The following is an 11442-nucleotide window of genomic DNA, read 5'->3' on the forward strand; positions in this document are numbered from 1 at the left end:
TTTGACTTTTTGACAAGTTGAAATTACTTTTAAAAAACGTGTTTTTTAATTTTTTTATTTTTTACAAACATTTTTTATTGGGAAGATAAAGAGGAAGATAACTAGGAACTTTATAGTTCGGGGTAATCAATAGTGCATGAGTTTTATATTTTAAGTTTGGGGTAGAGAATTCAAAACATTAAAAAGATATATTAAAGTTAATTTCATGTAAAATTTCTGAGTACTAATTTTAGAAATGTACAAAAAAATATTGTTTTTCTGTGACACAAAAATAAAATGTAGTTTTCAAAATGAATGTATGATTAAAAGTATTTAAAAATTAAAATACTAGCAATATTTACAATGACAATCTTTATTGACCACAAAAAGATTTCATAGCTTATGTTGCATCACTTCATATCACTTCATATGAAAATACAAGTATTGAAAGTACCATTTGTTACAAAAGGTATTTGATTATCCATTGTCATTCACTCACCAATGCTTGGAGCTAAAAGATGTACCAGGAAAGTATGATTCCTGTCCTCAAAGAATGTGAACACTAGTTAAGATACTAGTGTTAAAATACTAATAGTTGTGAAAGAATGAGAGAGAGCAAGTGATTATATAATTAATCAGTAGTGTGGTCTTGGATTATAGGATTGCAAAAATGGGAGAGGAAAGGTTAAGCTGTGGGACAGCATGTGCAAAGGCAGAGAAGCTGGGATTTGGAAACAGAGACCAGCCTGACAAGCAGAAATTGTTCAGAGTGGTGTACTGGGAAATAAGAGCCTTTTTTTTTTTTTTTTTTTTTTTTTTTTTTTTTTTACTTTTTTTAAACCACAGAAGCTGCTTCTCTGAATAAGCAGAGACAAAGTCATCTAGGAGCAGATTTTCTGTATTCAGCAAAGTCAAATGGCTTCTTTTGGTATACAAATATAAATGCATACTTTTGTCCTGGGGAAGGGAAGATTTTGTTACTTGATAAAAACTGAATAACAACTAAAGATACCTCGGTATGTGGAGCCCTGGAGGGGAATGGACTAATTTATGTAGAAGCCCAGAGCCTTTTTGGTAGGAAAGGAAATAAAAGTCCCAAGATTGGAAATTCGGAAAAAATTTCTGGGTTAAACTGAGTAACCCCCTCACCAGTGAGAATTTACCAAGAGGTGGGTAGTGGGTTTGGAAACCAGGGCTTAATACAAGAAAGAGCCTATATAGTTCTGTGGAGAGGCTAGTTTTAATATGGCATGTAGCTAAAGCTCTCTGGGTCCAGCTACTCTTTTGTGTCCTGCTCTGGAGAACAGTAGCTGAGAACTGAGGACAGGAATTAAGGAGAACTGAGGACAGGAATTAAGAAGCTGTGACCTTGGGGCCCAACTTTGGGACAGCACAGCAGATTGTGTGGCACCCATGGAATTCTGCTAGGCCAGGGTTCAATTTGTCAGGGCTTTCAGTCCTCCCTCTCCACCTGACTATAGAAACAGCTCTCGCCCCTTATTCTAAGGGGGACAGAAGAGCTCAAAAAAGAGATTTTATTGGTCAGAATTCGTTTGGTTGCAAGCCACAGAAACTCAGGGCGGCAAATGGAAGACACGAATACATTGGCTCATGAAACTGAAAAGTCCAGAAGTAGTGCTGACATTGGCCACAGATGGAGCCAAGATCTCAAACAGCATCATCAGGACTTGCTCTTCCTGCCTCCTTTTCCTGTTCTGATGATTTCCATGCTGCTATTGTTTTCAGACAGGCTTTCCCCACACAGTAGCCAAGAAGCTGCTTGCAGCTCTAGGCTTACATCCCACTAAATTAAAAAAACCCACCAGAAAAAGCATGCCTTTTTCCCTCCATTATTCATTCTGTAGAAAAAAACAAAAACCAAAAACCAAAAACAAAGACTACCAAATGAGGACAGAGGCTATGTATTCGCAGTTTGCTATGGCAAGAGAGTTAGTGACCTCCATTTGCTTTTGGTAGAGACTCAAAGGCAGGCAGAGGAACGGGAAAGCTTTATAGTAGAAAAAAGGAAAGGCTTTAGGTGTGCTCTGGTTGGAAGGTGTGGCCATGGGAAGTTGGGGGATTAATCTGATGGTGATGTGGAAAATGGATATCAGGGAGACAATTAGGAAACAGTTATAATAACAAAATTGTGAGATAAAGAATGGGACTGGAGGGGTAGCAGTGAAATAGACGTTTCAAAAGTAATTAATGGGGCACCTGTGTGGCTCAGTCGGTTGAATGTCGACTCTTTGATTTCGGCTCAGGTCTCATGATTCCAGGATGGTGAGATCAAGCCCCATGTCGGGCTCCTCACTGAGCATGGAGCCTGCTTAAGATTCTCTCCCTCTCTCCCTCTCCCTCTCCCTCTCTCTCTCTCTCTCCACACCCCCCCGTCTGCCTCTCCCCTGCTCACATTCTCTCTCTCTCTAAAATAAATAAATTAAAAAAATATATTTTAGAAAAAAAACAAAAGGTAGTTAAGAATTGGTGTGAGATTCAGTAAAAAAACAGGAGTCACAGGTGACAAAGTTCTCTGACCTATGAGAGGAGATTACGTTTGTATCATGAACAGGAACGAGGAAGTGTCAAATAGAGATTAGGGCTTTTACCTCGGAAGGTTAGTGTATTTGTTTGCTAGGACTGCCAAAACAAAGTACTACAAACTAGACAGCTTAAACAACAGAATGTTATTGTCTCATGGTTCTGGAGGCTAGAAGTCCAAGGTCAAGGTTGGTTCCTTCTGAGGTCCATGAGGGAGAATCTGTTCCATGCCTCTTCCCTAGCCTCTGGTGGTTTCCTGGTGATCTTCAGCATTCCTTGGCTTGTAGAAGAATCACCCCATCTCTGCCTTCATCTTCACATGACATTCTTACTGTGTGTGTGTCTTTAGGTTCAAATTGGCCCTTTTTAAGGATATCAGTCATGTTAGATTAGATGCCCACCCTACTCTAGTATGACCTCAATTTAACTCATTACATCCATAATGACCTTATCCCCAAATAAGGTCACATTCTGAGGTTAGGACTTCAATATATGAATTTTAGGGGGGGGGACACAAACCCATAATAGCAGTGAGTAAGAATCAGGTGCAGTCAAGGGTCAACCACTGATGGCTTGTAACTTCCTCAGGAGCTTCCTGGGGGTCATCTGAAATCGGTTCCCAAGGTGGAAGGCAGGGGGAGACTGAAGAAAGAGGCAGGGCTTTCTGTTGGTGGGTGGTCATTTTAGTAAGCAGAGGGAGCTTAAATATGAGGCTTGTCTTGGGCAGCAGTAAGACAAATGGATCCCTGCCCCTGCCGGCCAAATCTTAAAAGTATATGTAGAGGCCTTAACTGGGTTCAGTTACGTATCATACCATGCAGGTGTTCTCAACTTCACATCACTATCTCAAGGCTATGTCCTTGGCAAAATGGGAAATACAAGTGAAATCCATACTCCAAGGACAGAGGAGGGGCAAGGAGCCCCTGATCACCTGAGTCCAGCTCACAGGTCAATAGACATTCAGGTCTTCTCCATGACCTCCCTGCAAACCCTCCATGACCATCCCCCCAGGATGCACAAGACACAATCTCTACTCAATACTGGCTACAGTCAGAAACATGTAAGTCAAGATATGGGGAAACCTAGTATCTATTTAGAAAATGAAGAGGTTGAGGGGCCCCTAGGTGCCTCAGTGGGTAAAGCATCTGGCCGACTCTTGATTTTGGCTCAGGTCATGACCTCACAGTCATGAGATTGAGCCCTGCTTTGTGTTCCTCATTGGGTGTGGAGCCTGCTTAAGATTCTCTTTCTCCTTCTCCCTCCATCCCTCCTCTGTGCACTCTCTCTCTCTCTCTCAAAAAATAAAAATAAAAAATAAAATAAAATAAAAATGGCCTTAGAAAATGAAGGCGTTGAAATAGAGTATCTTTGCCACCCCTTTCTTACTTTCCTGTTCAATTGTTCCTTAAAGAGCAAAGAAAAACCAAGTTCGGAAAGCCAGAAGATCAGAATAAGGTGGCCAAGTCAAAAATAGGGAATCCAGTAGACAAGACACCCGAGAAGAGATATCTTTCATGGAGAAAAGAGGGGTTGGGACCTTGGAAACCAAGCTGCAGCCAGTCAAGTGTTCTTCACCTGACACTGACTTGGATATAGTGAATATGTATACTTTTTTGGTTGTGCAGTTTCCATTTCTCCATCATAATAGCACCCTGGTTTTCTTTTCTTTTCTTTTTTTAAAGTTCTTCTTTATTTTTGAGAGAGAGAGCACACAGGGAAGAGCAGAGAGAAAGGGAGACAGAGAATCCCAATCAGGCTCTGCGCTGTCAGCACAGAGCCCAACGTGGGGCTCAAACTCATGAACCACGAGATCATGACATGAGCCTAAACCAGGAGTTGGACGCTTAATGACTAAGCCACCCAAGTACCCCACTCTGGTTTTCTTTTAAAGAGTTACCTCTAAAAAAAAAAAAAAAAAAAAAGAGTTACCTCTCCCCTAAAAAGATTTTTTTTTTTAACAAAAGGGGAGGGCACCTGGGTGACTCAGTCGGTTAAGCATCCAAGTCTTGGTTTCGGCTCAGGTCATGATCTCATCATGATCTCATGGTTCATGAGTTTGAGCCCTGTGTCAGGCTCTGCACTCATAGTGCAGAGCCTGCTTGGGATTCTCTGTCTCCCTGTCTCTGCCCCTCCCCCACTCACAGTCTCTCTGTCCCTCTGTCTCTCTCTCTCTCAAAATAAATAAACTTAAAAAAAATTGTTAAAAAGAGTTACCTCTCCCCAATTCATATGGTCTATCCTGAGACATTGGACACTGAGTGACAGTTGCAAGGATTAAAACATGGGTTAGAAGCTATTCATTCGTGCAGTGACAGCAGGGCGGCAGAGCTAGCAGCAGTGTCAGTGACCTGGCAGTCTGTTCCTGCTGCTAGACTGCAGGTTTCTGAAACCTAAACTGCAGTGTCGCTCAGACTCCCGTCCATTCCCAGGGTGGTTTTCCAGCCTCCTGCCAATTCAGTGACTCCTAATGTCCTTCTGACAAATTTTCCTTTGTTTCAGTTAGCCAGAGTTGGACCATATACTACTTGCAACCTAGAATTCCAACCAAGGCACAGAGAAAGTGACTCCCAAATGCTGCTTCTGGGGAATGGAGAAAAAAGAAGCCAGGAGAGGCTTGCTTAACATTCAGATGAGAGATTCCTCCTCTATACCGGTCTTTAATGGTTTAATTTTTTTAACATTTCTTTCTTTTTTTTTTTTATTTTTTTTTTAACGTTTTATTTATGTTTGAGACAGAGAGAGACACAGCATGAACGGGGGGAGGGGCAGAGAGAGAGGGAGACACAGAATCGGAAGCAGGCTCCAGGCTCTGAGCCATCAGCCCAGAGCCTGACACGGGGCTCAAACTCACGGAGTGCGAGATCGTGACCTGGCTGAAGTCGGACGCTTAACCGACTGAGCCACCCAGGCGCCCCAACATTTATTTCTTATTGAGAGACAGAGAGAGAGAGAACATGAGCATGGGAGGGGCAGAGAGAGGAGGAGACACAGAATCCGAAGCAGGCTCCAGACTCCGAGCTGTCAGCACAGAGCCCGACACGGGGCTCGAACTCACAAACCGCGAGATCATGACCTGAGCCGAAGTCGGACGCTTAACCGACTGAGCCACCCAGGCGCCCCAACCAGTCATCAATAGTTTAAAAGGAAAGTTGAGATTTTACGTGGCTGAATATAAAAGAAAAACTGAAAGATAGCAGTGTCTTAGAATCAAGGTTTGTATTTCTCTCATCGGCAAGTAACCTGAAGCCAGGCAGTCCAGAGATGCTATGGTGGCTCTACTTTCTCCTCAGGACCCCTGCTTTGTCATTAGGCTCTGTCTTTCTGCTTGACCACCCTAGCTCTTGGCTTCTGTCCTCAAGGTCACCTTATAGCCTAAGATAGTGCTTGGAACTCTAGTCAGAGAAACCAAGCTGGGGGAAGAAGCATGAAAGGCAGAAGGGGGAAGAAAAAAAAAAGGTTCCTTCCAGCTGAGTCAGCCCCTGCGAAGCAGCCCTCCCACACAACACTTCTGCTTGTGTGTCATTGACTTGAACTCAGTCACACGGCCTACAAAGAAGTAGGGAACTAGTCTTTTGTTCTAGAGGGCAATATGCCCAGCTAGAATTTAGAGTTCTGTAATTAAGGGGGAAGGGGAGAACGGCTGTCGGGTAAGCAAACTAGCAGTCTTTACCACAAAATCTTTCACTTTCTCAGCAAAGACACACTGATCAGTAGTCTGTCTACTTGTTTTCTACTTGTACAGGTAGAGCTGGTTGAAGAGTGTATCAGTTAGAATGCCTTCAGCTGCGGGGGCACTTGGCTGGCTCAGCGGAGCATGTGACTCTTGAGCTCAAGGTCATGCGTTGAAGCCCCACATTGTGTGTAGCGATTACTTAAAAAAAAAAAAAAAAAAAAAAAAAAAAGAATGCCTTCAGCTGCAAATAACAGAAAACCCAGCTCAAAGGAACTTAAGCAATGACGAAATATGCCATTTCATATAATAAAAATTTCAGAAGTTGACCTTACTAATTAACTAGTAAGTTCATTAATGTAACTAATATTAAGTTAATAGCAACTATATCATGTCATCAAGGGCTCACACTCTTCCTGTTTCTTCACTTTCCCATCCTCAGTGCTGGTTTGTTCTCCAAAAGTTCCTCTCATAGTCAAAAGATGGCAACAGCCGTTGTACCTTCACATCCTAGCATGACAACACCTAGATAAAGTGGCAAGAAAGCAGCCCACTTGCACAGCTGCATTCAGCTCGTGGGTTGGCTGGAGGGTCTAAGATGGCCTCACCCGTATGTCTGGGGTCTTGGCAGGGATGGAGGGGTGAAAGGGTAGGACTTCTCTCTGTCATCATTCAGTAGTCTAGCCAGAGCTTCCACCTGGGAGCTGGGTTTCAAGAGAGCAAGTGCTTATCCAACCTCTGCTCGGCTCATGCGTGCTAATGTCCCATTGGCCAGAGCAAGCCAGGCACCAAGCCCAGAGTCATAGTGGGAGGGGACTGCCCAGGGGCTTGAGTGCCAGGAGCTGGAGTTCCTTGGAAGTCATCAGGATAACAGTCTTCTACAGGGTATTCTGTTGGGCCTTTGCAGGTCATCTTCAAGAGCTTCCAGTAGGGTCAGAAACATGAGACACAAGCTCTTAGAAAGTTAAATAGCAACACGGGATTTAAATATTTAAATAACATTTTAAGACGATGTAAGTCTGATGGTAGGCTCAGAGAAAGGGGTTTGGACCTGGGAAGGCTAGCTGGAATTTTCCCAAGAGGTCTTATATAGTGGTGAATGTTTCATGCTTCAGGGGCAGGCCTTCAAAGTCTTCCTCTTCAATGTGTTTAGTGCCCCAGTATTGATTAATTTCTAAAGAAATGGCTCAGTCTGACTAAGCAACATAAGCTGCCAAGGAGAGTATACCAGAATGCCTGTGATACGGAAGAATGGACTTTAATGGCAAGTAGACCAGATGTAAAGATTGACCTGAACTACGCATTGCCTCCCGTGAGCAAGTTCAAGTGAAGTTAAGGTTGCTTGATGAACATGGAATCAAAATAAGGTTTCTTGGGTATAAATCTTAAATTCTTTTTTTTTTTTTAATTTTTTTTAACGTTTATTTATTTTTTTGGGACAGAGAGAGACAGAGCATGAACGGGGGAGGGGCAGAGAGAGAGGGAGACACAGAATCGGAAACAGGCTCCAGGCTCTGAGCCATCAGCCCAGAGCCCGACGCGGGGCTCGAACTCACGGACCGCGAGATCGTGACCTGGCTGAAGTCGGAGGCTTAACCGACTGCGCCACCCAGGCGCCCCAAATCTTAAATTCTTAATGGGCTCTGATGGCCCACTGCATTTATCCTCATTCATTCATTCACATGTGTATTTTAAATATGTTATGGAGTACTTAAGACAAAAAAGTATAAAAAATAATGCAATGAATTATTTGTGAAATGAAATATTACCAATATAACTGGAAGACCCCTGAATATCCTCTAGGATTGAATCTCTTTCCTCCCCCACAGAATTATTCACTTTTATCAATTTGTTTTCAAATACTCCCATATATTTCTTTATTCTTACATTACATATACGTGCATCCCTAAGTTACAAAGCATACTGTCTTGTATTCCACCAATACTGAAACACCAGTTAGTTGCCAAGTACAACAGATACAGTAATGGTTAATCGAGACAGTCTCTGAGGCATGAACTTGCAGGGAAAATCACCCAAATCACCCAAATAACCACAAAGCAAACAGCAAACAGCTACAAAGCAAAAGGCCAGGTAGCTATGAGAGTACGCACTGAGGGAACTGCCTTGTCTGGGGTTGACCTGACCAGGTTTGGGGCAGATACGAAGACCTGCCAGGCAGCCTGGACATTCACATTGTCTGGACAAGGCACCTCTGCCTTGGGTAGCTCTTGGATGGCTACTTTGCCAACCTTCCCTCCACCCACTTCCTCAAATACTTTCACTCCTTGTTGGCAGAGAGCAAAAAAACCTGTCCTGAACACTACAGTCCCAATTCAATTCACAAGTACTGCCCAGGGAGTCAACTCCCTCATTTTCCAATCTAAGAACTGGTCTTTGCAGCAATTCCAATAGGTAGAGGAGGTAAAGCCATGTGAATCTACTCGCACTGACTTCTCTCCTCTGAGCAGGAGTCCGTTAGGGGAAACAACAGGGCTGCAGTACCCCCATAAATTCTCAAACATATATGCCTAGGATTATATATGTATTTAAGAGCAAAAGTCTTCCCTTTTGATTCGATCTGAACCACCCCCAGATCAGGTAGGTATATGTGTGAAGGTGTGTGTGTGTGTGTGTGTGTGTGTGTGTGTGTGTGTGTGTGTTTAGGCTTGATGTCCTTGTTTGACACAGTCCTTCCCTAAGAGATAACCCTGATGCTAGTTGGTTTTCCTCCAAGTGTGTGCAAACTGCATTTTGTCCCTGTGATCAAAATTATTTAAACACCAGAGATTTCCTTCTCATTATATAATGCCTTAGAGACACCAGTTGGTGTTTAACTGACCCATCGATGTTTTCACTCTTTGTCCTTATGTTCTGATTTTTGGTGCCAGCCTGTTTTTCTTCACATTATTGTCTGTGTAATTCCAAAGTACGATTGTATTTCTAAAGCGCAATTCTAAATGTACAATTAAAGTACATAATTATATACTTTCTGGTCAATTCTTTTCATTCTGTTCTTCAGCAGGACATTGCCAAGTTTCCTCTCAGATTCTCTCCTCAGCTCTGGACCTGATCAACATCCCTACATCTGTCTGGAGGACACAGAGGAATCTATTTAAACACATGAACTCATTCCTCTAACTCCTGCTCGGCTGCTTTAACATATACCTACTCCGTCCCCTCCAGGGTATGAAGGCTGACTTTTCCTCTCTCTGATTGTCAAAAGTAAACCAAGATTGCCAATCACTGGTTCTTCAGGTTTGTCTTCCCCAGCAAAGATAAGGCCCTGCTTCGGGTTCTGAGACTGTCAGGGCCTCCCAGGCACCAGTGGTGCTAGTCACACAGCTCTGGCAGGTCTGATCTTGAACCCTTGAGCCACACCCAGGAGAGCTCGGAGATTGGGGCCCAGCTGTGACATGGCAGATGGTTCTTGGCCAGAGTGACCCAGAAATTTGCTTGGGTCAGTTTTATGCTTCTCCAGAGCCAAGAAGGTACCATGGAAATCACCTTGGTCACTCAGTCTGTGGTCAGTCCAAGCCTGTGACAGTTGTTTTCTATTGCTAGCATGCACAGAAGAGCCAGTAACGTCAGCCATACCGGGACTCCCAACTGCTGAAAACCCCGGGATTGGCCGCAACCTTTGCAACAGGGGACATGGGGCGGCGAGGGGGCGGGGGAGACAGGGGCAATAGGAGTGAGGAGCAACAGAGAATTCGGGGAACCGGAATCTAAAGAAAATTAGCTCCCGGTGCTTTACAATCTACTGGAACATCTCGGAACTTTCTCTGGACTGAGAACCAATTAGTTACCTCCTTTGTGGCTGCGAAAACACTGACCGTCTCTGCTCTCAACCAGTATCCATCTTGAAGAGGAACTCAGCACTCCATGGCATTTTAATGGCACCTCCGTTAAACAAACACCCTCTGCTGAGCACTAGAGAACATTACCGATTTTACTGAAGGTGAAGCCATTGCCTTACTGCCTCCTCTCCCACTTCCCCATGCAAAACTTTTTTACCTTCTCTGGCTTCTCAGATTTTGCGCTCCCATACACATCATTTAACCCTGTCTTTAAATTCATTTATATTCACAAAACAAAGAGCCTTCCGCTACTAGGATCCCTTGACTTAGAAGGCTGCTGGGGAACTGTAACAACTTTTTCTGTCACCAAAAAAAAAAAAAGTTTCTTGTCCCACCCTAATTAGAAAGGTACATTTGCCGAGGGAAAGGGCAGGGTGGATGTATCATCCTGTGTATTCCAAAAGATAAGTGCCAAGCGTTTGTGTATGCGAGTGTAGTATTTGTCACACCTTGTTAATTATAATACCCCCTTTCTCATTTAGACTCTTTAAGACGAAGTAACACTGTTAATCTCTAGGCTTGTGAGTCATTCTCTTTAATTCTTGTCTATGTCACCCCTAGTGCGCTGACTGTACAGTCTCAACTCTCTTCTTCCTCAGCATGCTTCGTGCTGTGTTGAGGGGAGGAACCGAACAGCTGCCCCCATTGTCTATCAAGAGAACAGAAAAAATGTTTCCAGGTGGTGATTAATGCCTCCAAATGCCAGAGCACAGGAGATCACTTCTCCAAGTTTCCAAGCAGGGAGGGGACAGAAGTAGACCTTGAGTTTTTCTACTCGCATGTATAGACAAGGATTAACAAAAATCACAAACGTTAGCATAAATATTTTATTTTATTTATTTAAGCATAAATATTTTAAATGTGGGTGAAGGCTAGAGAATAGAGATTTGCTGAAGCAGGGAGGTGGTGAGAGGTTGGAGCCAGAATTTGGAAGGCCTTCAATGTCAGACTATGGAACTAAAACGGGGTCTTCAGGCCATGGCGAGCCGTGGAAAGTTTTTAAGCAAGAGACTTATACAGAATAGCGAAGTTGAAAAACAGTGACAGTGGGATTTCATTCTCCTATGTCTCTCTAATACAGAAGCCACAAACACACACATTCAACTCGAGTCCATAATTAACACCTCTCGGCCTAAATTTCTGCCTAGCAACAATTAGCTGGACAGTGAAGCACCCGTTCTAGATGGAGCATGGCCACCTGGTCTGGGTTCACCTTTTTGGAATAGCAGTCTTCAAATAGGACCCTAAGAAAATTCTGAAAACAGAATATATGCTGACACCTAAACTTCTTCATTGTAGGTTTAAATTGTTTTAAAGGATGAAATTTATGATATGGTGAAGTATTGACATTTTATTTTATTTTATTTTATTTTATTTTATTTTATTTTATTTTAT

The sequence above is a fragment of the Herpailurus yagouaroundi genome, unplaced genomic scaffold, assembly GCF_014898765.1.
Source record: "Herpailurus yagouaroundi ecotype Mexico unplaced genomic scaffold, PumYag 182, whole genome shotgun sequence".
NCBI classification, from domain to species: domain Eukaryota; kingdom Metazoa; phylum Chordata; class Mammalia; order Carnivora; family Felidae; genus Herpailurus; species Herpailurus yagouaroundi.